This window comes from Balaenoptera physalus (genome assembly GCF_965194825.1).
Source record: "Balaenoptera physalus genome assembly, chromosome: 11".
Lineage (NCBI taxonomy): Eukaryota > Metazoa > Chordata > Mammalia > Artiodactyla > Balaenopteridae > Balaenoptera > Balaenoptera physalus.
In genome coordinates, this window is record NC_138896.1 from 29200844 (window position 1) to 29224776 (window position 23933).

General features: G+C 41.7%; 1 long non-coding RNA gene across 3 annotated transcripts in view; it reads right to left on the reverse strand.

The window, feature by feature from the left end:
* The window catches only part of LOC309637333, a 52750-nt gene that overhangs the window by 5337 nt on the left and 23480 nt on the right, over positions 1-23933 (reverse strand). The window contains exon 4 of one of the 3 annotated variants that reach the window (XR_014250482.1): positions 12651-12773. The exons of the other annotated variants lie outside the window; for them this stretch is intronic. This is a non-coding gene — a long non-coding RNA (uncharacterized lncRNA). The remainder of the gene's footprint in view (positions 1-12650; positions 12774-23933) is intronic. 3 annotated transcript variants of the gene reach the window in all.

The window sequence follows — 23933 nt, forward strand, 5'->3', positions numbered from 1 at the left end:
TTTTGAAAAAAAATGATATAACTCAAGAACAACCAGGTGGAAGAGATGCATAGGGCCAGATATGGGGAAAGGGCACAGAGCTTCCATGGGTACCAATGGTTCCCAAGTACACCATTTTCCCTGAATCTCCACATGTTCACCAGCCTGGAAGTTCTCCAAACCCTGTCTTTTTAGGGTTTTATGGAGGCTTCATTACACAGGCATGACTGATTAAATCATTGGCCATTGGCCATTGATTAAACTTCCAGCCCCTCTCCCCTTCCAGAGGTTGGAGGGGGGTGTGAATTGGGACGGAATGTTCCAACCCTCTAATTAAATGGTTGGTTCTCCTGGCAAGTTAGCCTCCTTAGGTTCCTTCCAAAAGTCACCCATCCACATAACAGGACACCTTTGTTGCCCTCTTCACTTGGGAAATTCCAAGGGTTTTAAGAGCTCTGTGCCAGAAAGAAGTTTGAATTATATATACATATTCTTATTATATATATTTCTTCTTATAAATCACATCATCACAACAGCCCTTCATCTAGACAGCTCCCAGTGCAAGGGCTTTGTCTATTCTGACCTTGGCTCCCCTGGTAGTATTTGGCTTGCTTCGTATCTCAATCCTGGATCCTGACTATCCCTGATACAGGAAATGCACAGTGAGTTTGACCTGTCCTAGATTAAGCCCAGGTTTAACTATGTCTTTATGGCTCTGATGTGATCTGTTGAAATGCTAAACAGTGTGAAATAGCTGATCATTTTGTCAAGTAAGTTGTCAATCATTCATTCATTCAACGAGTATTTATTGAGTGCCTACCAGGTTGCTTGGCTCTGTCCTGGGTGCTGGCGATACAACAGTGAGCAACACCCCCCAAACCCCCCTCCCCCAAAATCAACCCCCTGCAAATCCTTGACCTCATGGACACACAAGAAAATTAGATAAGACCTTAGACTATAGTGTGCTAGCTGATGTTAAACCCTAAGGAGAAAATAAGGCAGGGAAGAGGGATAAGGAATTTATTTGTGGGGTGAGGCTGCAATTGTAGAAAGGCTAGTCAAGAAAGGATGCACGAGGAGGCAGCATGTGAGTCAGGACCGGGGAGCGGTGAGGGAGTGATTCATAAAAGCCACGTGGGTGGAGAGCATCCTGGCCAAATGAAAAAGCAAGTACCAAGGTCCTGAAGCTGAAGTATGACTGGAAAGGCCACGAAGGAGGCCAGAGTGGCTGAACTGAGTGAGGGAGAGGCACAGTAGTAGGAAATAGGGTCAGAAAGGGAATTGGAGAGGGGAGGGAGAAGGTTACAGGCAGGGCAGAGTAGGTAGAACTTTGGGGCCATTGACGATACTTTGACACTTAACTCTGAAGGAGATGGAGGGTCAATGGCATCTCTTATATAGGCACTTTTATTTAAAAAAAAAATTTGATGAGCAGATAGGAAGGGTACAGTGGTATAGCTAAATGTCTAGGAAATGAAAATACTTTGTGCTCATTTACATAGAAGAACATTTCTATAAGTAGGTCACTGAGGTAGTGATATTTATCTGCTATGTATTCAAATCTTGCCTTTCCTTCTGCCCCTAATATATCCACCATCTCACTCCCTCACTTGATTCAGGCTTAGTTCCAATGTCATCTACCAGCGAGGCCTTCTTTGACGATTCTACCTAAAATGCCACCTCCCACTGCTCTCTTGTCCCCATCCTAGTTTTGTTTTTCTTCAAAGTACTTAACGTTACCAGCATTATACAGATGTCCTCAGTATCCCCTGGGGGATTGGAGACCCTGTGGGTACCAAAATCCGAGGATGCTCAAGTCCCTTATATCAAATGGTGTAGTGCCATGAATACCGTCTCAGTTGTTACAGTATAATATTTGACAATTCATTTAGAAGAGCTTGTATACACATTAATATCATTTATCCATTTACTGTTATGTACCTGGAGTTTGTTACGGGTATACACATTCTCTATTCTTAAACAATCCCGAAAAATACAATGTAATATCTGACAATTGTCCCCGGAATTTTTCATCTAAATAACACAGAATAACAAGACAAAGACACTTAGAAAACACTCCCCTAAACAGAGAAACGGCATTGTGCCAAGAAGAGACAAATTTATTGTCCTCATAATGAAACAAAGCTGCCATCTTCCACCAGGATAAATATATATTAGATACAAACAGACTTTGTGACAAGGATTAGAGAGGACAGAATTTTTAGAGTTGATCTCTCTGTGTCACTTATTTACTCTGCCTCTAAGGCATCTGCCATTTTCAGGCCCAGGGGACCCCCCCTGGGGCTTGTTGTCTCTTTGTTAGACAGGAACAAAAAGGAAGACTCACCCAGTCAGATGCTTCAGCTCTGCAAGATCTGGAATGAATTGCACTTCTGTAGAGGAGCAGAAATTGTGCAGCTTTGCACCAGCAAAGGGTCTTGCATCTACCAATCCCATCTCAGGCAAGGTCTGTGTTGCTTTGAGGGTAGCATCAAGACCAGGCAGTGTAGGGGATGAAGACATAAAGATTTCAATTCTGTTTAGTCACTAAATGGTTCCTAGTCCTGGACTGTAATCATTTAACCTTTCTGGCCCTCAATTTCCTCAACTTTAATCACGGAATTAAATTAAAAAAAAAAAAGTTGCAGAATAATGTGTCTAGTATGATTTCATTTCCTTTTTTGTTTTGATACTAAAAAACCCTTTACGGGAATTCCCTGGTGGTCCAGTAGTTAGGAATCAGTGCTTTCACTGCAGTGGCCCGTGTTCAATCCCTGGTCAGGGAACTAAGATCCCACAAGCTGCACGACGTGGCCAAAAAACAAACAAAAAAAGCCCAACCAAAAAAAAACCCCTTTATATATGTGTTATGTGTCACATACATAACATACATATACTGTATAGATATATACGGAGGATGCATATATATACATACATTGATACATACAATATATATGTCTACATCTACATACAGATACAGATATGCACACATGGATAAACACAAAGAAAGCTTTTAACGTAAGTTATTCTAAAGAGACAAGCAGAATGCTTGGATATTTGGCCCCTGAGTCTCATTTAGTGTCAGTAGCAGTAAGTGGGCTGGGTCAGGGACTGCTCCTGTCTGGGGTTGGGGAGGTGAGACTCCAACTCAGTTTCTCACAAGGCTATCAGGTGCTAGCAGATAATGGTCCTAGAAGCCTGGGAACAGTTGGCACCCATGCTCACCCTTTTGGTACTCAAGCGCAAAGCTCTTTTTCCCTACTTGCAAGCGCATCCCAATACGTGCCCCATAAAAAGGAAGAGTCACAGAGAGGTGGGATCCTTCTTCTGGAGCACAGCCCCATGGTATGCCTGGTGGCATCTATAGCCCAATCTTTCCATCCACAGAAGAGAAGGGACCCCTGTGATTGCTTCCTTTCTTCCCTGAGTTGCAGCCTGCACTAAAGGATGCTTACAGATACTCATGAGCCCTTGACTTGATTGGCATTCAAAGTGTTGACTTGAAAGTGGGGAGTGTAGTTTGGGGAGTGGGGAAGAGGTGATGAGGGGAGAGATGATTAACATTTACTATACTTTTATAGCATACTTTCACTATGCTTCTACTTGTTAAAACGAGAGCACATTTGTAATTAAAAATCTAGTTAATAAAAGCAGGCACTAAGGATACTAAGTATACTTTACAAGTGCAAAGTATGAGCGACTTTACACGCTGACTCACTGTCCTGTGACATTTCATGTTATTAGGAACACTTAGTCAAGCATTTGGGTTTTGCTTCTGCTGACCACATTGATCATTGTAAGATCGGAGCCATTGATTGAGACTCATTGTTACTAGATTTGCAAAATAGAAATAGAGACATTTCGATGTTCATGCAGATCTTTTAAAGAAATTGAGATTTTAAAGACACTCTTAAAGCATGAGGTAATTTTAGAAAGAAATTAAAGCTCCTGGCTACCCTAGTCAAGAGTAAATCTGGGGACGTCCCTGGTGGCGCAATGGTTAAGAATCTTCCTGCCAATGCAGGGGACACGGGTTCGATCCCTGGTCAGGGAACTAAGATCCCACATGCCGCGAAGCAACTAAGCCCATGCGCCATAACTGCTGAGCCCGCGTGCCACAACTACTGAAGCCTGCGCGCCTAGAGCCCATGCTCCACAGCAAGAGAAGCCACCGCAACGAGAAACTCGCGCACCGCAATGAAGAGTAGCCCCTGCTCGCCGCAACTAGAGAAAGCCCATGCTCAGTAATGAAGACCCAATAGCCAAAAAAAAGAAAAAAAGAAAAGAAAAAGAGTAAATCTGAACAAGGAAAGAAGGAATTGGATTAAAACTGGTTTAAAAAACTGACTTTGAGAGCTAAGGGAGTCACAGGGAAAGAAAATCATCTCTGGAGCATCCCAGGCAATGTCTGACCCTTCGGACCCTTCAGCATCTTGTTCTTCTGCATGGATTCTTCAGGATTACACCCCTTACAACCAGTTCTGACACTGCAGCTCTACATGCGTTAAAAGGGCAAGAGAAAATATACCCTTCTAATGTGCCACATGGACCAATCCCAGAGGAGAAGGATGCACGCGGCTTTCATATTCCTTACATTTGATTCAAGCAAGACTTATTTCTTATTCTCAGTGGTTTCTTGAGCTATTAGGATAATATTTTGGAAACGGATAGACTGCTTAATAAAAGGCCATTTGGTTACCATGTCTCATTTTCTCATAAAGCAGTATGAACAGCAGTGTAAGGACACTGCTGATTTTCCAGATGGCTTTGGAATAAGTTGAATTCCATTCTTCCCTCAGATTGGTTAATTGCTCTAAGTTTCAAAGATGGGGAACTTCCTGGTACTTTACATGAAAAAAATTAAAAGCTTGCCTGAACTTTACAAACAGGGAATTTGTGAGATGGAAAGAAGGAGGAGGGGAGGAAGGAGGAGGGAAGACAGGAAGGAAGGAAAGAAGGAAGAAAGCGTCATTTGACCTGTACCCCTTTAGAACCAGAAGTTGATATGGTCCTCTTAGCTTCTGTGGATACTCCTCTCCTGCATTCAGGTTCCTACTTTTCTATTTCTCTCCCAAACTGAAACACAGCAATGATCTCACTTTTAAATCATAGATATGATATCCATGTTACTCCATTTCTGAGGCTGCTGTTAAAGGCGGTCAGCTCGTTAAATACTATCACCTAGGCTGCGTTTCAGATTTTGTGTACAGAACTGCATTAATGCCATTGCATTCAAAGTTGAGGGCATGACTCCAGAAATATGTCTGCACCAAAAAGTTGAGCGTTTTACATGGTTTCCGTTGCTTGGATGAAGTAATCCAATAATTAATGTTGTTTTCCATTGAGTAAGTCTTTTCAAGAGGATATTTTAAAAAGACCTGGCCTGAAAAAATTGTGTGTGTGTGTGTGTGTGTGTGTGTGTGTGTGTGTGAATTTTAAAGGCAGGCAAATAATCAACATGGATTGTGTTTACCACAGGCTTTCTGTGGTAAATATTCAGAAATTTCAAATAATGTACTTAAATGGTTACTAAGGCCTCTTAAAACCATCCAATCTATTATTTATCCCCTCGTCCTCCCTCTTATTGTTTGAGAGGCATTTTGGCAAAAGTAATTTCTTCATTTTCCTATCTCCTTTTGTATTTTTTTTTCAAGTTACAGTTTTAAAGATGATTTGTTTATACTGGCTGTTGTGGTTCCCAAACATATCAGAAGGCTTATGTTTATGCATTTATATCCCCTGGGACTCCACAAAGCGACTCCTTTCATGGCATTCAATATCTGTCTTTTCTATACCAATGAGTTTCTTTTTTTTTTTTAAATAAATGTATTTATTTATCTATTTATTTTTATTTTTGGCTGTGTTGGGTCTTTGTTGCTGCGCGTAGGCTTTCTCTAGTTGCGGCGAGTGGGGACTACTCTTGTGTTGCAGTGCGTGGGCTTCTCATTGCGGTGGCTTCTCTTGTTGCGGAGCACGGGCTCTAGGGCATGTGGGCTTCAGTAGTTCTGGTGCGCGGGCTCAGTAATCGTGGCTCACAGGCTCTAGAGCACAGGCTTAGTAGTTGAGGAGCACGGGCTTAGTTGCTCTGCAGCATGTGGGATCTTCCCGGACCAGGGCTCGAACCCAGGTCCCCTGCATTGGCAGGTGGATTCTTAACCACTGCGCCACCAGGGAAGTCCCCAGTGAGTTTCTAGGAGACTTTTTCACAAGGTTCTTGGAGCCAGTGCATTTTCCTGCAATTTTAGCTTGGAATGATTTGGGGCTTGAGAATAGTCATAAAAAGAAAAGAGAAAGAGAGCTATCCATCTATGGTATGATTAAAATAATGAAAAATTAGATTGCTTTAAAAGATAATTTTTTCCTGTGTTTTGTAATTTTTAAAAAATTCAGAAAATACAGTATTAATATTTGAAGTTTCATTGTTAGTTGGGTAGGTATACAGAGGCACAAATCTGCAGTGAGACAAGGATTGGCTTTTCCAAGTCATATCTCTTGGTTCACATTCCTGGCAGAAGTGGTTGGGGTAATCCATCTTTGAGAGCTACATGTGAAAATATTAAATATGACGTCATTCACGAATTCAAAAATTGTCTATTGAGTGCCTTCATTGAGGCAGTTGAAAGATTCCAAGATGAACTGAGACACCACATCCCTCTGGTCTAAGTGACATCTCTTTTTTAGGTTACATAATCTGCTTATCCCTCTCCTTAGGAGCTTCTGTTGCTCTCTGCCTGATATCATCTGTTTTTAGTGGTTGCTTTCTGTTCTCAGAAATTTTTAGTATTATTGTAGCCAAAGAGAGCTGTGCACGAAGATTTGGGCACATCCTTCCCTGCATCACTGTCAGCACTCCCTCTTCCTGGGTACCTCCTGCTCTCAGGCCATCTAGGGCCCCTTGGGAGGCTGGCGACAGCTATTGATTATCTGCTTATCATACTTCCTCATCCCTTTTCTTTAGGTTACAGCACTCTTTTTCTTTGAGTAATTGTTCTCTTTTTTTCTTGTTATTCTGGTGGGGCTCCCCTCCCCCCAGATGCAGTAATGGTCACGTGACCCACGCAGGGCCAATCAGAGTCCTATTTAAAATTCATATAAGGGGCACGGAAAAGAAGTCCTTTTTTGTGTCTGGGCCTGAGGTTAGGGGTCCCCTAAGCCAGCCTCTCTACTAAGTGGAGCAAGCCTGTCTGTGGGATGAAACCAAGGAGAAACAAGCAGGGATGGGTGATGGGTGATGGAAGGAGAGATAATGAGTCCTGGTGTCTGGGAGTCCCTCTGTCCTAAGAGCTGATTCCTGTAGCTCCCTTCTCAGTCATGTGAATTGCCCCAGTATCCTTCCCAGATAAGTGAGCCAATACATTACATTTTTATTTCCCCTCTTAAACTACTTCGATTTGGGTGTCTGTTTCTTGTGACCTAAAGAGCCTCGGCGAATAAAGTCATCCCTTACTGAGCTGCCTCATCATTGCCTATCTTTTCTGTGAAGAGTTTAATTTTCAGATAATTCTATATCACTCTCTTCCAATCCTTCCAACCTTCCAAAATCGACCCTGTCTCTCTTTTTTTTTTTTTGGCCGTGCTGTGTGGCATGCAGGACCTTAGTTCCCCAACCAGGGATCAAACTCATGTCCCCTGCAGTGGAAGCGTAGGGTCTTAACCACTGGACTGCCAAGGAAGTCCCGACCCTGTCTCTTCTGGTGCCCTTTCTCAGCCTCTGCTCCCCTTTTTCCAAAGGGGCAGCTAAGATAATCTGAACCAATGTTTGTTGGCAATCTGTATATCTTCTTTGGAGAAATGTCTGTTTAGGTCTTCTGCCCGTTTTTGGATTGGGTTGTTTGTTTTTTTGATATTGAGCTGCATGAGCTGTTTGTAAATTTTGGAGATTAATCCTTTGTCAGTTGCTTCATTTGCAAATATTTTCTCCCATTGTGAGGGTTGTCTTTTCATCTTGTTTATAGTTTCCTTTGCTGTGCAAAAGCTTTTAGGTTTCATTAGGTCCCATTTGTTTATTTTTGTTTTTATTCCCATTTCTCTAGGAGGTGGGTCAAAAGGGATCTTGCTGTGATTTATATCATAGAGTGTTCTGCCTATGTTTTCCTCTAAGAGTTTGATAGTGTCTGGCCTTAAATTTAGGTCTTTAATCCATTTTGAGTTTATTTTTGTGTATGGTGTTAGGGAGTGTTCTCATTTCATTATTTTACATGTAGCTGTCCAGTTTTCCCAGCACCACTTATTGAAGAGGCTGTCTTTTCTCCATTGTATATTCTTGCCTCCTTTATCAAACATAGGTGACCATATGTGTGTGGGTTTTTCACTGGGCTTTCTATCCTGTTCCATTGACCTATATTTCTGTTTTTGTGCCAGTACCATTCTGTCTTGATTACTGTAGCTTTGTAATATAGTCTGAAGTCTGGGCACCTGATTCCTCCAGCTCCGTTTTTCTTTCTCAAGGTTGCTTTGGCTATTCGGGGTCTTTTGTGTTTCCATACAAATTGTGAAATTTTTTGTTCTAGTTCTGTGTAAAATGCCATTGGTAGTTTGATAGGGATTGCATTGAATCAGTAGATTGCTTTGGGTAGTATAGTCATTTTCACAATGTTGATTCTTCCAATCAAAGAACATGGTATATCTCTCCATCTATTTGTATCATCTTTAATTTCTTTCATCAGTGTCTTATGGTTTTCTGCATACAGGTCTTTTGTCTCCTTAGGTAGGTTTATTCCTAGGTATTTTATTTCTTTAGTTGCAATAGTAAATGGGAGTGTTTCCTTAATTTTTATTTCGGATTTTTCATCATTAGTGTATAGGAATGCAAGAGATTTGTGTGCATAAATTTTGTATTTTGCTACTTTACCAAATTCATTGATTAGCTCTAGTAGTTTTCTGGTAGCATCTTTAGGATTCTCTGTGTCTAGTATCATGTCATCTGCAAATAGTGACAGCTTTACTTTTTTTCTGATTTGGATTCCTTTTATTTCTTTTTCTTCTCTGATTGCTGTGGTTAAAACTTCCAAAACTATGTTGAATAATAGTGGTGAGAGTAGGCAACCTTGTCTTGTTCCTGATCTTAGTGGAAACGGTTTCAGTTTTTCACCATTGAGAACGATGCTGGCTGTGGGTTTGTCATATATGGCTTTTATTATTTTGGGGTAAGTTCCCTCTATGCCTACTTTCTGGAGGGTTTTTATCATAAATGGGTGTTGAATTTGTCAAATGCTTTTTCTTCATCTACTGAAATGATCATATGATTTTTATCCTTCAGTTTGTAAATATGGTGTATCACATTGACTGATTTGCGTATATTGAAGAATACTTGCATTCCTGGGATAAACCCCACTTGATCATGGTGTATAATCCCTTTAATGTGCTGTTGGATTCTGTTTGCTAGTATTTTGTTGAGGATTTTTGCATCTATGTTCATCACTGATATTGGTCTGTAGTTTTCTTTTTTTTGTGACATCTTTCTCTGGTTTTGGTATCAGGGTGATGGTGGCCTCATAGAATGAGTTTGGGAGTGTTCCTCCCTCTGCTATATGTTGGAAGAGTTTGAGAAGGATAGGTGTTAGCTCTTCTCTAAATGTTTGATAGAATTCGCCTGTGAAGCCATCGTGTCCTGGGCTTTTGTTTGTTGGAAGATTTTAAATCACAGTTTCAATTTCAGTGCTTGTGATTGGTCCGCTTATATTTTCTATTTCTTCCTGGTTCAGTTTCGGAAGGTTGTGCTTTTCTAAGAATTTGTCCATTTCTTCCAGGTTGTCCATTTTATTGGCATATAGTTGCTTGTAGTAATCTCTCATGATCTTTTGTATTTCTGCTGAGTCAGTTGTTCTATAGCATTCATTTTTGAAGTAGAAACAAGGAGAACTTTTCATTTTTCTAGAGTTCATTTAAGTGCAATAATTTTTAAATGATAGTTCAGATTGTTTTTAAATGATAAAAGGTTGTTTCAGCGTACTTCAAAAATATGAACAAAAAATTCACTCTCAAACTCTTTGTTAAGGTTTTTTTCCCCCCGCCCCCCACAATAATTCCTTTTTATTCAATCAAGTGCCTTTTGGAGTTCAAGTTGATGGAGAAAATCAGTAGAATTAATTCTGGATTAATTTCTTCCAATTTATTTTTGCAGCTGCCAATTCCAGACAGCTTTGTGCCAACTGGCTTAGTGTGAAAGATTTTTCCAAATGAGATTCTTAAAGTTATTGGCATTGTTGTCCTTGTCATCGTCATCATCACCATCATCATCACCATCATCACCACCATTCTCGTCATCATTATCATCATCACCATCATCACCATCATCACCATCATCATTACCATTATCATCACCATTGAGGCTGCCAGCCTCCTCCATGGTTCTGGCTTTAATAAAAGGGACACTCAGACTTTAAAGGATAAATTAGAGAGGATGAAACTTTGTCTTATATTATCCAGGTGATTCTGTAAGGAGGTCACAGTGTATCTGAGTTTTTATTTGCCCACCCCCCAACCTGTGGCCCCAACACCATCTACATGGCAGGCTGTATTCCTGGTTGCTGGACCTGAGTGCCACACATGGACCAGTGTGAGGACAGCCCTTGCTGGCAGCCTTTCCAAACTGCTCTGAAGAAATTCTCTGTTCTCTCCTTAATGATTTATCAATATGCTTGGCTTGATCAGTAAAATTATGGCAGCAAAAAGGGGCCAGCTTGGGAATGCTAATTCTGCCATTTGCCAGTGAAGTAGCCTAAGGCAAGCCATTTTGACCCCTCAGTTTCCTTATTTGTAGAAGGAAAATAACACTTATTTTTACACAGGTTTTGAGAATTTGAGATTATGAATATAAAATCCCTAATGCAAGGGAAATATTTAAAATACAAAATATGATAGGTTGTTCTTTTTATGGCAGAGGTCAGCTGAGGGTAATTTATAATGGACACTAAGAACAGGCTGGGCCACATGCATTTTAATACTGAGAACTTCTCCTCCTAACTATTGACTCTGCACGTGTTAGTTAACCTTTCTGCCTCAGTTTTCTTATCTTTTTTTTTTTTTTTTTGAGTTTTTTCCTTTTTTTTTTTTTTAATTTATTTATTTATTTTCGGCTGTGTTGGGTCTTCGTTTCTGTGTGAGGGCTTTCTCCAGTTGCGGCAAGCGGGGGCCACTCTTCATCGCGGTGCGCGGGCCTCTCACTGTCGCGGCCTCTCCCGTTGCGGAGCACAGGCTCCAGACGCGCGGGCTCAGTAGTTGTGGCTCACGGGCTTAGTTGCTCCGCGGCATGTGGGATCTTCCCAGACCAGGGCTCGAACCCGTGTTCCCTGCATTGGCAGGCGGATTCTTAACCACTGCGCCACCAGGGAAGCCCCAGTTTTCTTATCTTTAAAACAGGGGAAATAACGTATCTACATCCTTGGATCACGTGAGGATAAGCTTGAGTTAATACGAATGAAGCCTGAGTAGCCAGGGCTCTAGGATATTAGTTCTGGGAATTACTGTTTTCTCCCCTCTCTGTTTTCCTTTCCCTGGTTCCTGCCGTATTTCTTCTGGGCTGCTTATTGAAGCCTCCACTTGGGAAAGGAACTGATACATCCGTTCACATGACGGCTCAGAGGAAAGGATAAAGGTGGTACATTAGAGGAATAAAGAGAAGGCTCGTGTTGTTAGAGCACAAGGTGTGAGAAAGGAAGTGGTGGAAGATGAAGCTGGAAAGATGGGACCAAAGGGAAGAAAAAGCCTTCCGTCAAAGTGAGGAGTTTTACTGATAGCACTTCCAGACTTATTGTGATGGCAAAGTGATGGGTCTTACTGATAGCACTTTCAGACTATTGTGATGGCAAAGGAGACACAAAAGAAGGATGCTTGCCCTCAGTGAGACCGAATTAGAGTTACAGGGCAGGGCTTCTGAGCACAGGCTGTGAGATAACAGGGCTAAATGCCTAGTAGTTGACATCGACAGCAGCAAGCTGTCAGCAGAGAAGGCGCGCTGGTGCTGTGGATGGAGCAGTGTTCTGCAAATCAGAAGCCCTTGGTTCTGTTCACTGCTTAGCCACCAACTAGCTGCATGACCTTGGGCCAGTCTCTTTGCCGTCTGGGCCTCAGGTTCCTCACCTGCGAACTGAGACAAGAGCACTTTGCAACCCTTCCCATTGCTACGTAATTCTACAGGAGAAATGACTCATGGCTAAAGTGGTACAGGAGCTCTTTGTGGAGAATGTAGAATGTGAATTCAGTGTTCAGTCTCAGGATCCAACTTCCTAAAATTTTTTGAGGATGTATCTCCAAAGAAGAGGTATCCATAGCATATTCATTTCCTAGAGCTGCTCTAACAAATTACCATGAGCTCTGTGGTTTAAAACAACAAAAATTCTCTCACAGTTCTGCAAGGTAGAAGTTCAAAATCAAGGTGTCAGCAAGGCTGTGTTTCCTTCCAAATCTCTAAGATGGAATCTTTTGTTGTCTCTTGGCATTCCTTGACTTGTGGCAGCATAACTCCAATCTCTGTCATCACGTAGCCTTCACTTCTTATCTGTGTCTTCTCTTCTTTCTCTCATAAGGACGCTTGTCATTGGATTTAGGGCCCCACTTGGATAATCCAGAATGATCTTATTTCGAGGCCCTTAACTTAATTGCTTCAGCAGAGACCCCTTTTCCAAATAAGCTCACATACACAGGTTTGAGGGGTTAGGATATTGACATACCTTTTGCAGGGGCCACCACACAACCCACTACACATGGCTAAAGGTGAGTGTCCCAGTTTTCTTCTGTAGGTCAAATATGCTGACGTTCAAAAGGAAAGAAATTGATGTGAAACGTAATGCCAACTAGAGAGAATTTTGGAAATTTGGGAGTTATAAGGACTGATGCAGAGTGCGCAAGGACCAGGGATGCTCATTGTGTGGGACACGTCCACATAAATAATGACCCATGTTCTATAACAACTTTTCAGTCCTACCCCACTTGCATACATCCCCTCAGACGTTGATGTAGGTGAGGAACCTGTTTATAATTATCTGGGCCTAGAACATATCTCCATTTGACAAATAACCAGGAGGTTATATCATCTGTGAATTGCATTTCAGAGTAAGGAAATTACAAAATATTTATTATAAGAGGGTTTTGGTTTTGTTTTGTTTTTTGCTATGCCATGTGGCTTGCAGGATATTAGTTCCCCAACTAGGGATTGAACCTAGTGAAAGCATGGAGTCCTAACCGGTGGACCACCAGGGAATTCCCAAGAGGGGGTTGTTGAGTCTGATGGGAGGAAACTCACCGGAAAAAAAGTCCCCCTCCTAAGGTGTTTTTCACAGATCTCCTTTAAGTGAATTTTCTAGTTGGTAGTATTTTATCAGAATTTCCTAAAGTAATTCCAATCTCCCTGAGTGATGCATACTTAGATCTACCGTAGCTCATGGCTGTGTCTTGCGGAACAGTCTAGAGCTTCTGGGGTGGGAACCAACATACTGTGTAGTGAGACCTTCTTTCCCACAGTCCTGTTTGGTGGTGGATGGATGTGGTGACCAGCCTCTCTGAAACTTAATTTTCTTATCTTTCAAATAGGAATGTCATATACCAAGTCACTGTTATCTAAAAACTAATCTAAGTCCCCAAATAAAAAAATTATGAGTATACCTAAATACTAATTGGATATCGAGAAGTAGGAACCCTCTGAACAGAAGTAAATCTCACCAAGGCTGATGTCTTTCTCTGTTCCATTGCTTCCCAGTGCAGGCATTTGGAGATAAGAAAGCAGGGGCGGATAGTAATGCACGCTCCAAAACCAGACTCTCCCGTGGTGCTCCTATAATCAACTCCATTAATGGTAGACGGTGACCCATGTTTTTAACTTCTGTTCTCCTGCTCTCAGACAGAATGTCAAAGCAATATCATTTGAAAGAAATGGAGGAGGAATGCAAGGGCACCAAGGCCTGAAAAATGCAGCTGCACGTACTCCCCTCCATCTTCATTGTCTTTATCCTGGTCCTTGAAATGCCAGCCAACTACACTTCATGGCCTATGTCTCCCCTAGGAACTCTCTTCCCCCATAAGTTCTCATGTCTCATACATCATGCCTCCTCCTTTTCTGACTTCCTTATACAAAATAGCATCCCTAATCAATCATATTCCTTTACCCTACTTTATTTTCATCCAAACAACTGACATCATTTTATAATTTTATTCAATAATTTGTTTATGGCCTCTGGCTCCCACTGGAATATGTGACCCACAAGGGCAGGGATACTGCCTACTGCATTGCTTTACCCTCCATGCCTAGAACAGAAACTGGCATCTAATGAGCTCCCAGTAAATATCTGTTGACTGAATGCATTTCACTCTTTCTTAACTTTGTCATCAGATCTAGAGTTCCAGGTTGATACTCATTCATGGGTTACTTCTGCCTGCTTTGTGATTTGAATGATGCACTTTTTCAGGGACAAGAGCTTTGCCTTCCATTTTTGTTTTCCTTTTTGAATTTCCTTTTGATAATTAATAAATACCCTTGTCTGATCAGCTTTTATTATTTCCATCTGAGCAATTTGTTAGTCTTGGCTTAAAGGACTAGTTAGAAGTTTGACTACGGAGGTATGCTGGGCTTCGAAGTCTTCCAAACATGGCTCAGCTAATTCATTATGTAAACATTGCCACCACAGACCACTGACCATGAGCAAGATTAATAGAACATGGTAAGGGGATTTATAGCAGATGATGGGAACATGAACTCCCTGAATTGTTTACTTATGCTATATTGGAAAAAAAAGTGGTTACTGGTTACCCTAGTGTAATTATTGATGACTAGACTATAGTCTATAAATCCAGGAGGGTAGAGATCTTCTCTGTCTTGCTCACCTCTGTATCTTCAGGACCTAGAACAATGTCTGGTATATAGCTGAAGTTTATTAGCTGAAGTTTATTAACTGAATAAATAACTGAAGTTTATTAACTGAATAAATGGAAGTTTATTAAGTTTACAATGTTTTGAATGAATCACTGAATGAAAGAAGGAATACTGCTGATGGGGAGGGGGAAGGTTAGGGCCACTTGGTTTCCTAACTAGATAACAAGTGAGAAGGACAAACACGGTTTTGACCTGCAGTCAGCCTACATGGCACGTTCTGGTTTCTCCACCTACTGATCTCAGCTGTGCTCGGAGCGGGCCCTGGAATCCTGACCCAACATAACAAATGAATAGCACGGCTATTTTATTTTATTTTATTTATTTTATTTTATTATTATTATTTTTTGCCACACCTCAGGGCTTGTGGGACCTTAGTTCCCTGACCAGGGATCGAACCCAGGCTCCCAGCAGCAAGAGCTCCAAGTCCTAACCACTGGACCACCAGTGAATTCCCCATTTATTTGATAGCTACATTCCTAGTACAGCCTGTCAATTAAGATGACACAAATTAAACCTTATTTTCCCACATTTGGATGCAAGAGTCTGAAAATCTGGATTAAGTCCGGGTCAATTAGATTTTCTAGATTTGTGACAACATTCTAGAGTCTTGGTTTTCAATCTCTAAAATGATTACAACTCGCCCTCCCCCGATTAGATCCGGTGTGGCTATCTTTAACAAAGTTAGTATTCCTGTAATTACTTGAATAATACCCATTTCTCACTTGGACTGTAAGCTCCACAAAGGCATGGACCAGCTGTCCTGTCCTCTGTTGAATCCTCAGATTGTAATACAGTACATTGTACATAGCACGTGCTCAACAAACGTGTGTCGAATCAATGAATCAGTGAATCATGCGTCACTTTGTATTCCCAAGGACGCTGAAATCAAAGAGGCTCAGAGTCACCACAGATGGGTAAAAACATACATCTTTGGGCTCTGTGATATGCATCAGAGAACAGCCCATACTTTGATTTCACACCGTTCTTTATATCACAGACCGTGTCACCACTACATCTTTGAAACTAAACTGTACATCCCCATGGATCCCTGGGTGTTTTGTGAATGTTTCTTTCACCAGGAAGGGTTCCCTCACTTACCTTTAGAAGTTTTCCAGTGCCACAGTCTGCTGCCATAGTTCAGGTTTCTCTGCAAAAAAAAATACATATCCAAAGTCCCCTTCATGGGTACATAGTGTATTCTCTGCCATGAAATGGAGCATGGAATTGTATTAGCTAGATCTTGGATGGTCTGCTCAAAAAGTATTCATCTGGGGCTTCCCTGGTGGCGCAGTGGTTGAGAATCTGCCTGCCAATGCAGGGGACACGGGTTCGAGCCCTGGTCTGGGAAGATCCCACATGCCGCGGAGCGACTGGGCCGGTGAGCCACAATTACTGAGCCTGCGCGTCTGGAGCCTGTGCTCCGCAACAAGAGAGGCCGCGATAGTGAGAGGCCCGCGCACCGCGATGAAGAGTGGCCCCCGCTTGCTGCAACTAGAGAAAGCCCTCGCACAGAAACGAAGACCCAACACAGCCAAAAATAAATAAATAAATTTTTTAAAAAAAGTATTCATCTGGCTCAGGTAATTTGTCCCTCTGGAAAAGTTCTGAAATAGACCTCTAGATAACAAGTTTTAGAATAATAACATGACCTCAAAGGTAATCTAGATGAGCAGGTACTAATGATGAGGCAACAGGACAAAGTGTTAGGCTTTTCTTCCCACCCATCTGTTTTGAGTAGGTCTGGTTCTTTCCCTAGTCCTCTGTTTGCCTGATCTATGAAATGGGTGTGTGCGTACCATGCCTTCCCCCAGAACTGTAACTTGGATGTCAGCAAGCTTCATTAGCTGCTGTTTGCCTCACCAAAGAGAACACAGGACAGGTGGAAAGTGTCTTTTAATTATCTGTCTGCCCACGTGCCAGGTGCCACTAACCCAGCTTTCAGAACTGAGATTGGCATCAAATAGAGCAGCCACGCAAGGAAACGGGAAACAACAGAAACAGAAGGCAGCACAGGGGCCCCAGAGAGGCAGCTGAGGAAGCAGAGCTTTGGTCTGGGTCCTACGTTTCAGGATGCGGTGATGGAGACATCGTGTGCTTGGAGGTTAGGTAGACGCAGATTCAAATCCCAGCTGAGGGTCTTTGCAAGTTACTTAAATATCTGAGCCCTACTGCCAAGATTAAAATAGGGCTATGTTATTAAATGTCTAGATTTGTGGTAAGAATTAGAGACATGTATGTAAACCATATGATACATCGCAGCACTCAATCATGAGTATGTGTCATTGTTTTTGACACTAGGGAGAGACAAGGTCAAGTTTGATAACGTCTGTTGTATATTCAGGTGGGAGAAGGTAGCCAACTGCTCCCTTATGTGCTAAAAGAAACTACTGTCTACCAGTTAGACCAATAAATAGATTTTGAAGATGAAATTTTGCTTCAAAAAATAGTCCCTTGCCTCCCTTACCCATTTGTTTTGTTTTGTACATATCTTGCTTATAAACTCATTCTTCGTTGTAGCTGAGGTTACTTGAAATGAGTTTAAAATGAAATATAAATTTCTGTCATCCTGATGGGCTTCTCTTCCTATCCCATGCACACTGCTGATGCTGTCTTATTCTACGTTTCATGATCACATACACGCTGACCGTGGATCCAAGCCTGGAGAGGGATGTCCTAGGGTCAGAGTGACCACACGAACACTTGTATTTGCCCCCCTTGAAAGCTCTCCACCCCAGGCTCCATGACCCTTCTGTTCTGTGGAAACCCTAAAATATTTTAGAAGAACTCATAACATTCAATGGAGCAGGAAATGCAGCTGTAGGCATCTTTGGTGAGTCAAGCTGGTGTCACCTCGGTCTTGGGCAGAGCCTTGAGGGAGCTGGCAAAGAAATCAGTCCAGGCAAAAATAGGACTTTTACAAAGACCAGTGATGGAGAACCCAAATATACAGGAGATTTGAAAAGTAAAGGAGGAGGGAGGGTTTTCCATTGGCTTAGCCAAATTAGCAAACAACCTTGGGCATGCTACCTAACCTAAGTCTTATATTCCACAGCTTTAAAATGGGGATAATGAATACCTACCACAAACGTTTATTATCGTAATGAGGGAAGATACTGTTGGTGAAGCACCTTGGAGATTACCCAGTACTTCACAGGTACTCAGAAATCAGTTTCCGCCTCCTTTCCACGAGTTCTCTTTCTCATATAGTGGTGTGTTGGAATTGGCTCACGCTGGATTTAAGGTCAATTTCTGCCCTGTTTCAAGTTCAGGGACATCATGTTGGTAGCTTGAAATTTGCTGTGGTGGGAGTATTTACACCATGGAAGTTGGCAAATGCTGTCAGTCAGGGCTCCTTCATCCACAACCCTCCCTAGAAAACTTGTTGTTAAACATTTACTAGCACATCACTGGGTATTGATGAACTACTTTAACATCTTTGAGCCTTGCTTTCCTCACCTTTAAATGAGGGAGAAGAAACACAGTCTGCCCGTCTTACAGGGATTTGGTGCCCAATAACATAATGAAAAACAAAATGACTGAGAGTAGTAATGATTAAGATTTGTGTGAGCTAGAGAAGGTGCTAATAGCATTTCTTCCAGGGAAGAGAGAGAAATGCTGGAGGTCTGCCACTCCTGGTGAGGTACTCTGGTCCATGACTGGAAGCTGAGAGGAAAGGGAGCCTTGTTTTCTTGGCCACACCCCCTTGGATTGGAGCTTCAGTCATTTAAGAGACGTGGATGAGGGAAGGAGGTGGTGGCTCAAATGCTGCAGATCCATGTTGTTATTACTGAGACTTAGTAGCTTTGCTTTTGTTTTTTGGCTGCACCCCGGGGCTTGCGGGATCTTAGTTCCCCAACCAGGGATTGATCCTGGATCCCGTGAGTGAAAGTGCCGAGGCCTAACCACTGGACCGCTAGAGAATTACCTAGTAGCTTTTCTTTTTTTTTTATAAATTTATTTATTTTATTTATTTATTTTTTATTTTTGGCTGTGTTGGGTCTTTGTTGCCGTGTGCGGGCTTTCTCTAGTTGCAGCGAGCAGGGGTTACTCTTCGTTGCGGTGCGTGGGCTTCTCATTGGGTGGCTTCTCTTGTTGCAGAGCACGGGCTCTAGGTGCGCAGGCTTCAGTAGTTGTGGCACTTGGGCTCAGTAGTTGTGGCGCACGGGCTCAGTTGCTCCGCGGCATGTGGGATCTTCCCGGACCAGGCATCGAACCCATGTCCCCTGAATTGGCAGGCAGATTCTTAACCACTGCACCACCAGGGAAGCCCCCTAGTAGCTTTTCTTGAGTAAATATTTCTTCAATGGCTCTCTGCCCTTAGGACAATTTCCATATTTATTTATTTATTGAAGTGGACTTGATTCATAATATTACATTAGTTTCAGGTGTAGAACATAGTAATTCAAAATTTTTACAGATTACACTCCATTTACCGTTATTATAAAATATTGGCTCTATTCCCTGTGTCGTACAATATATCCTTGTAGTTTATCTATTTTATACATAGATAAACTGCTGTGAACATAGTGCTGCTACGAACATTGGCATGTATGGATCTTTTTGAAATTAGTGTCTTCCTTTTCTTCAGATATATAAATGGTTGTTTTATATAATTTTCACCATTTATAGTTGTATCCTGTGAAGTGATCTACAGAGCTCCTCATGCTGCCATTCTGAAAGTAGAAGTAGTAGTGATTTTTTAAACAAAACTCCAAAATCATAAAGGGGGAAATTTGTTGGTTTTTACTACGTTAAAATAAAAAGTTTTTGTTCAAGGATGGGTGGTAGATAGAAAGTCAACTGATGACTTCCAGGTGGGCAACTGAAATAAAACATTTACAAAGTAGATTGATAATAAAATATTGTATATTGTTAATGGATATACATCTAGAATATATAGGAATTTCTATAAATCTGCAAGAAAATGATGGGCAACCTCATAGAAAAATGGGCAATGGATGACTAAGCAGGTCACAGAAGGAAGAAACTCTTGCAGCTAGTTGAATTCATGAGGAGCGACTTAACGTCATTAACAGTCATAAAAATGCAATTAAAATAAGATTCCATTTTACTCTCAACAGTAAGCAAAAATTGAGTTATAAGCTATCAAATGCTGATGAAAGTGGGGAAACAGAAAGACTCACGTACTGTTGGTGAGACTATAAGCTTTTGGAGAACAATTTGGTGTTATTTAGTAAAATTAAGTGCACATATAGCCTATGACCCAGGAAAATTCCATGCTTGGGTACCTTAGAAAATCTTTCACAAAGAAACAAGGGGAGGGTTATTCATGACAGCATTGTTGTTAATGTTTGTCAGTGCAAAGATTTGGAACCAACCTAAAAACTGAACAGAGAAAGGATGAACATGGTGGGGTACATGCATGTTATCAAACACAGTGTATCAATCAGAAAGAAGAAACTAGATCCATATATATCAATAAGGATAGTGCACAAATATAGTATTGAGCTTAAAAAGTAAAAAACACAATGAAATGCTTAGCACAATGCAATTGATGTAAAACATAAAATAATGCTTTCTGTTGTTCATTGTTACACAAATTTGTGAATAAAGGCATGGATGATGGAATGATATACACTGAATACAGGAGCATGGATGTGAATGGTGGCAAGGAGGTGGCAAACGGCTTTGAGCATGGAAGATGAAGAAGACAAAAAAAAATGCATAAAATTAAATTTAAAAGGGACTATGCCGGTGGTGGCATCAATAACGCACCACAAACTAAGGAGTACGGTTGTTCCTATCAGTCCTATTCTGTGCTCCCAAAAACCCATTAATGATGATGATACAATAAGATAAGGTATATGTAAGTGACTAGCAGTTCAACCATCTTTGCTAATTCTCCTTTCCTTTCTGACTACCTTACAGAGATAGCACCAGAGTTAGGGAGATGAACATTTGAGATGGGCTTTGAAAACTTCCACAGAAATGATACTTTGAATAAAAACTAGGTATGAATTGCTACTATAAAAATGACTATTTATTTGTTTAAATTGGCCAGTGGCTCAGTCAGGTAGAGACCAACTGGGAGGGTAGAGTTTAAAAAGAAAATATTTCAGCAAGGCAAGCTGTCAAGGATCATATGAATTATACCAGAAAATGAAAATTAAAAACTCCTGGACAAAATCTGTAAGTCCTGAAATACGGTCCAAACACTGCCATCTGCTCATAAAATTATGGAGAGGCTGCTGGAACTTTCCAGCACTGGAATGGACTGTCTCCACAAAGCTGTCGAGGCAAAAATCTGAGGCACCAGAGCATCAGGAGAGTTTCCAAGGGAAGAAGGTTGCTGGGATGCTTTCACTCTCCTTGGCTTATTTCTGCACAGCAATTCCCAAAGTTAAAAAAAAAAAAGAGGATTTGCCCTTATAAAGCACCAGTCCAAATTATACTTCCTTCTACTTAGCTAACCCTGGAGCGCCCCTACTTTATTACCAGTACCCATCCGATTCATAATCATTCTTCAAGTCTCATCTCAAGTCCAAGAGAGAATGGGATGAATAAGGGCCTTGGATACAGACAAACCTGGGCTCCAATCTAAACTCAACTGCTTGTTAGCTGTATGAGCTTGGGCAGAAGATGAAATCTCATTGTGCTGCAATTTCCTGAACAAAATGGGGAAAACAATACCTAACTTTCAAGTTGTTGTGAGAATGAAAAAACTAGAGCAGACACTCAAATCAATATTTACACATTCTCTCTCCTTCTCATTCCTTTGACTCCTCTTGTCTCAGTTGATCTCTCCTTTCTCAGAACTTCCCCAGCACCTGCAGGTGCAACTCGGTGACTTCCTATCTTGATTGTAATCTCACTTCCTGGCGTAACTTTTATCTCACCCGGAAGAGCTTAGCATGAACTTTCTTTTCCTTCTTCTGACCTTCCCCCCAAAGAACACTCATTAGAACAGGAGCTTGGCTGCATATTACCAAAGTACCATGAACAGATAAAGGATGGAGGGGCCCCTGCATTTCTCTTAAAATACCCCACTGGCCATCAGTTATAGAAAAAAGTCTGAAAATTCTCATCAGAAAATGGTGCTTTAGGTAAAACAAAATTGAATGCAATATTTTCAGCCACAGAGAAGCTACACTCATTTATCTTTACGTTTTTAAATGGGGTGTCAGCAGGGGGAAACCAGATCCTTTGTTTCGCCCTCCACAAATACAGCAGTGACTCAATCCCTCCTCATTCTGCTGTCACAAAGGGAGCTGGACACTTTATTTTTCCTATGACAAATCTAAAGTAGGTAATCACTCTTTTCTCTAGATAACTAGGCAACACCCACAGTCAAAAAGGATTCTCTCTTTCTAGTTCATTTAAACTCATAATTTCACATAGGCCCGTAATGATACACCAAACCACAGAAATAGTTCAGTTTCATCCTACTGTTCCCAGGCAGAGAAAATACAGGTTAGCTGGTAAGGGAGGGTACTGAAAGCAGAAGTTCATCTCAAATCCTTAAGCCAAATGGACAATTTCATGGCTATATTACCAGCCCATTTCCCCAAGATTCACTGGGAAAAGGGGTGCTTCCTATTTTTTGGGGTGCAGGGAGCTGTGTGCCCTGCATGGTGAGAGTGCACAGGGAGTGCCCTTCTAGTTTCCATGCCATGGTCGTCCCCAGGAAGCCAACCACTCAGCCAGCTCCAGGGTGAGGCACCTGGGCCAAAGGACTCTACACCTTTTAACGTAACACAAATTTCTATGAAGGGCTATAGCCTTCAAAGCAACTTAAAGAAATTATAACCTGGCTTTAACACAGAGGACATTTGTTCCATACATTTAAATCAATCCAGTTACATTTTGATGCACACATTGTGCCAAGCGGTCACGATGAACAAAGCACTACGTGAATGCTTCAGAACAGCAATTCTCACCCGTGGAGGGAATACAAGAAGACCTGGGTAGCTTTCCCTTCCTTTTTTTAAAAACAGCTTTGTTGAGCTTCCCTGGTGGCGCAGTCGTTGGGAATCTGCCTGCCAATGCAGGGGACACGGGTTCCATCCCTGGTCCGGGAAGATCCCACATGCTGCGGAGCAGCTGGGCCCGTGCGCCACAACTACTGCGCCTGTGCTCTAGAGCCCATGCTCTGCAACAAGAGAAGCCACCGCAATGAGAAGCCCGCACACTGCAACGAAGAGTAGCCCCTGCTACTAGAGAAAGCCCATGCACAGCAATGAAGACCCAATGCAGCCAAAAAATAAATTAATTAATTTTAAAAAATAAAAAATAAATAAAAACAGCTTTGTTGAGGTTTACTTTGCATACCCATAAAAGTGAAGTACAGTACAAAGAGGTGAAGTAACTTGCCTAATATCTCATAGCTGGCAAGAGGTCAAGTCAGGATGTGAAACCTGACAGCCTGCATCCCATCATAACAACCAGATGGAAGTACCTGAGGCTCAGGGAGCTATAGAACTTGTCCAACACAGCTACTCAGTCACAGGGATTAAGGTGAAACTTTGAGTTTGTCTATTCCCACATCTTTACTTTTTTACTACATTACATTGGTCTCACTCCAAATAGTGGGGAGCTTTGAATACTGTAGCTTCCCGATTACTTTAAAAATGTTTCTTTCATGCCCATTACTCATTCAACCAACAGTCATGGAGTGAGTGAACTGGGCCAGAGCCACAGAGCTACAGAGAACTAAGGCATGGTTGGATCCTGGGGGGATCACAATCTTGTGTGGAAACAGACACAAAAACAGTGAATTCTAACAGTAGGAACCTGTAAAAAGTACTCTGTTTGGAGAATAGGAAGGACTAAATTCCACCCAAGAAAGCAGGAACTTGAAGCAGCAGCCCAGGAGACATGCTGATGAGAGAGTCTATTCTTAATTCTTCATAATAGGGCACAGGTGACAGCAGAATCAGAACAGCATTTTAAGACTAGTTGATGGAGGATGGAAATTGATGGAGAGGAGATAAATTGTTAGGTCAATCAGGAACAAGATGGGAGATACTAGGGATCCTAAGTTAGAGCCGCGAACACAGAGAAGGGAAGGTGGGGACAGATGGCAGAGAATCTGTACACAGCAAACAGTTACGTTTTTTCCACTGTGTTC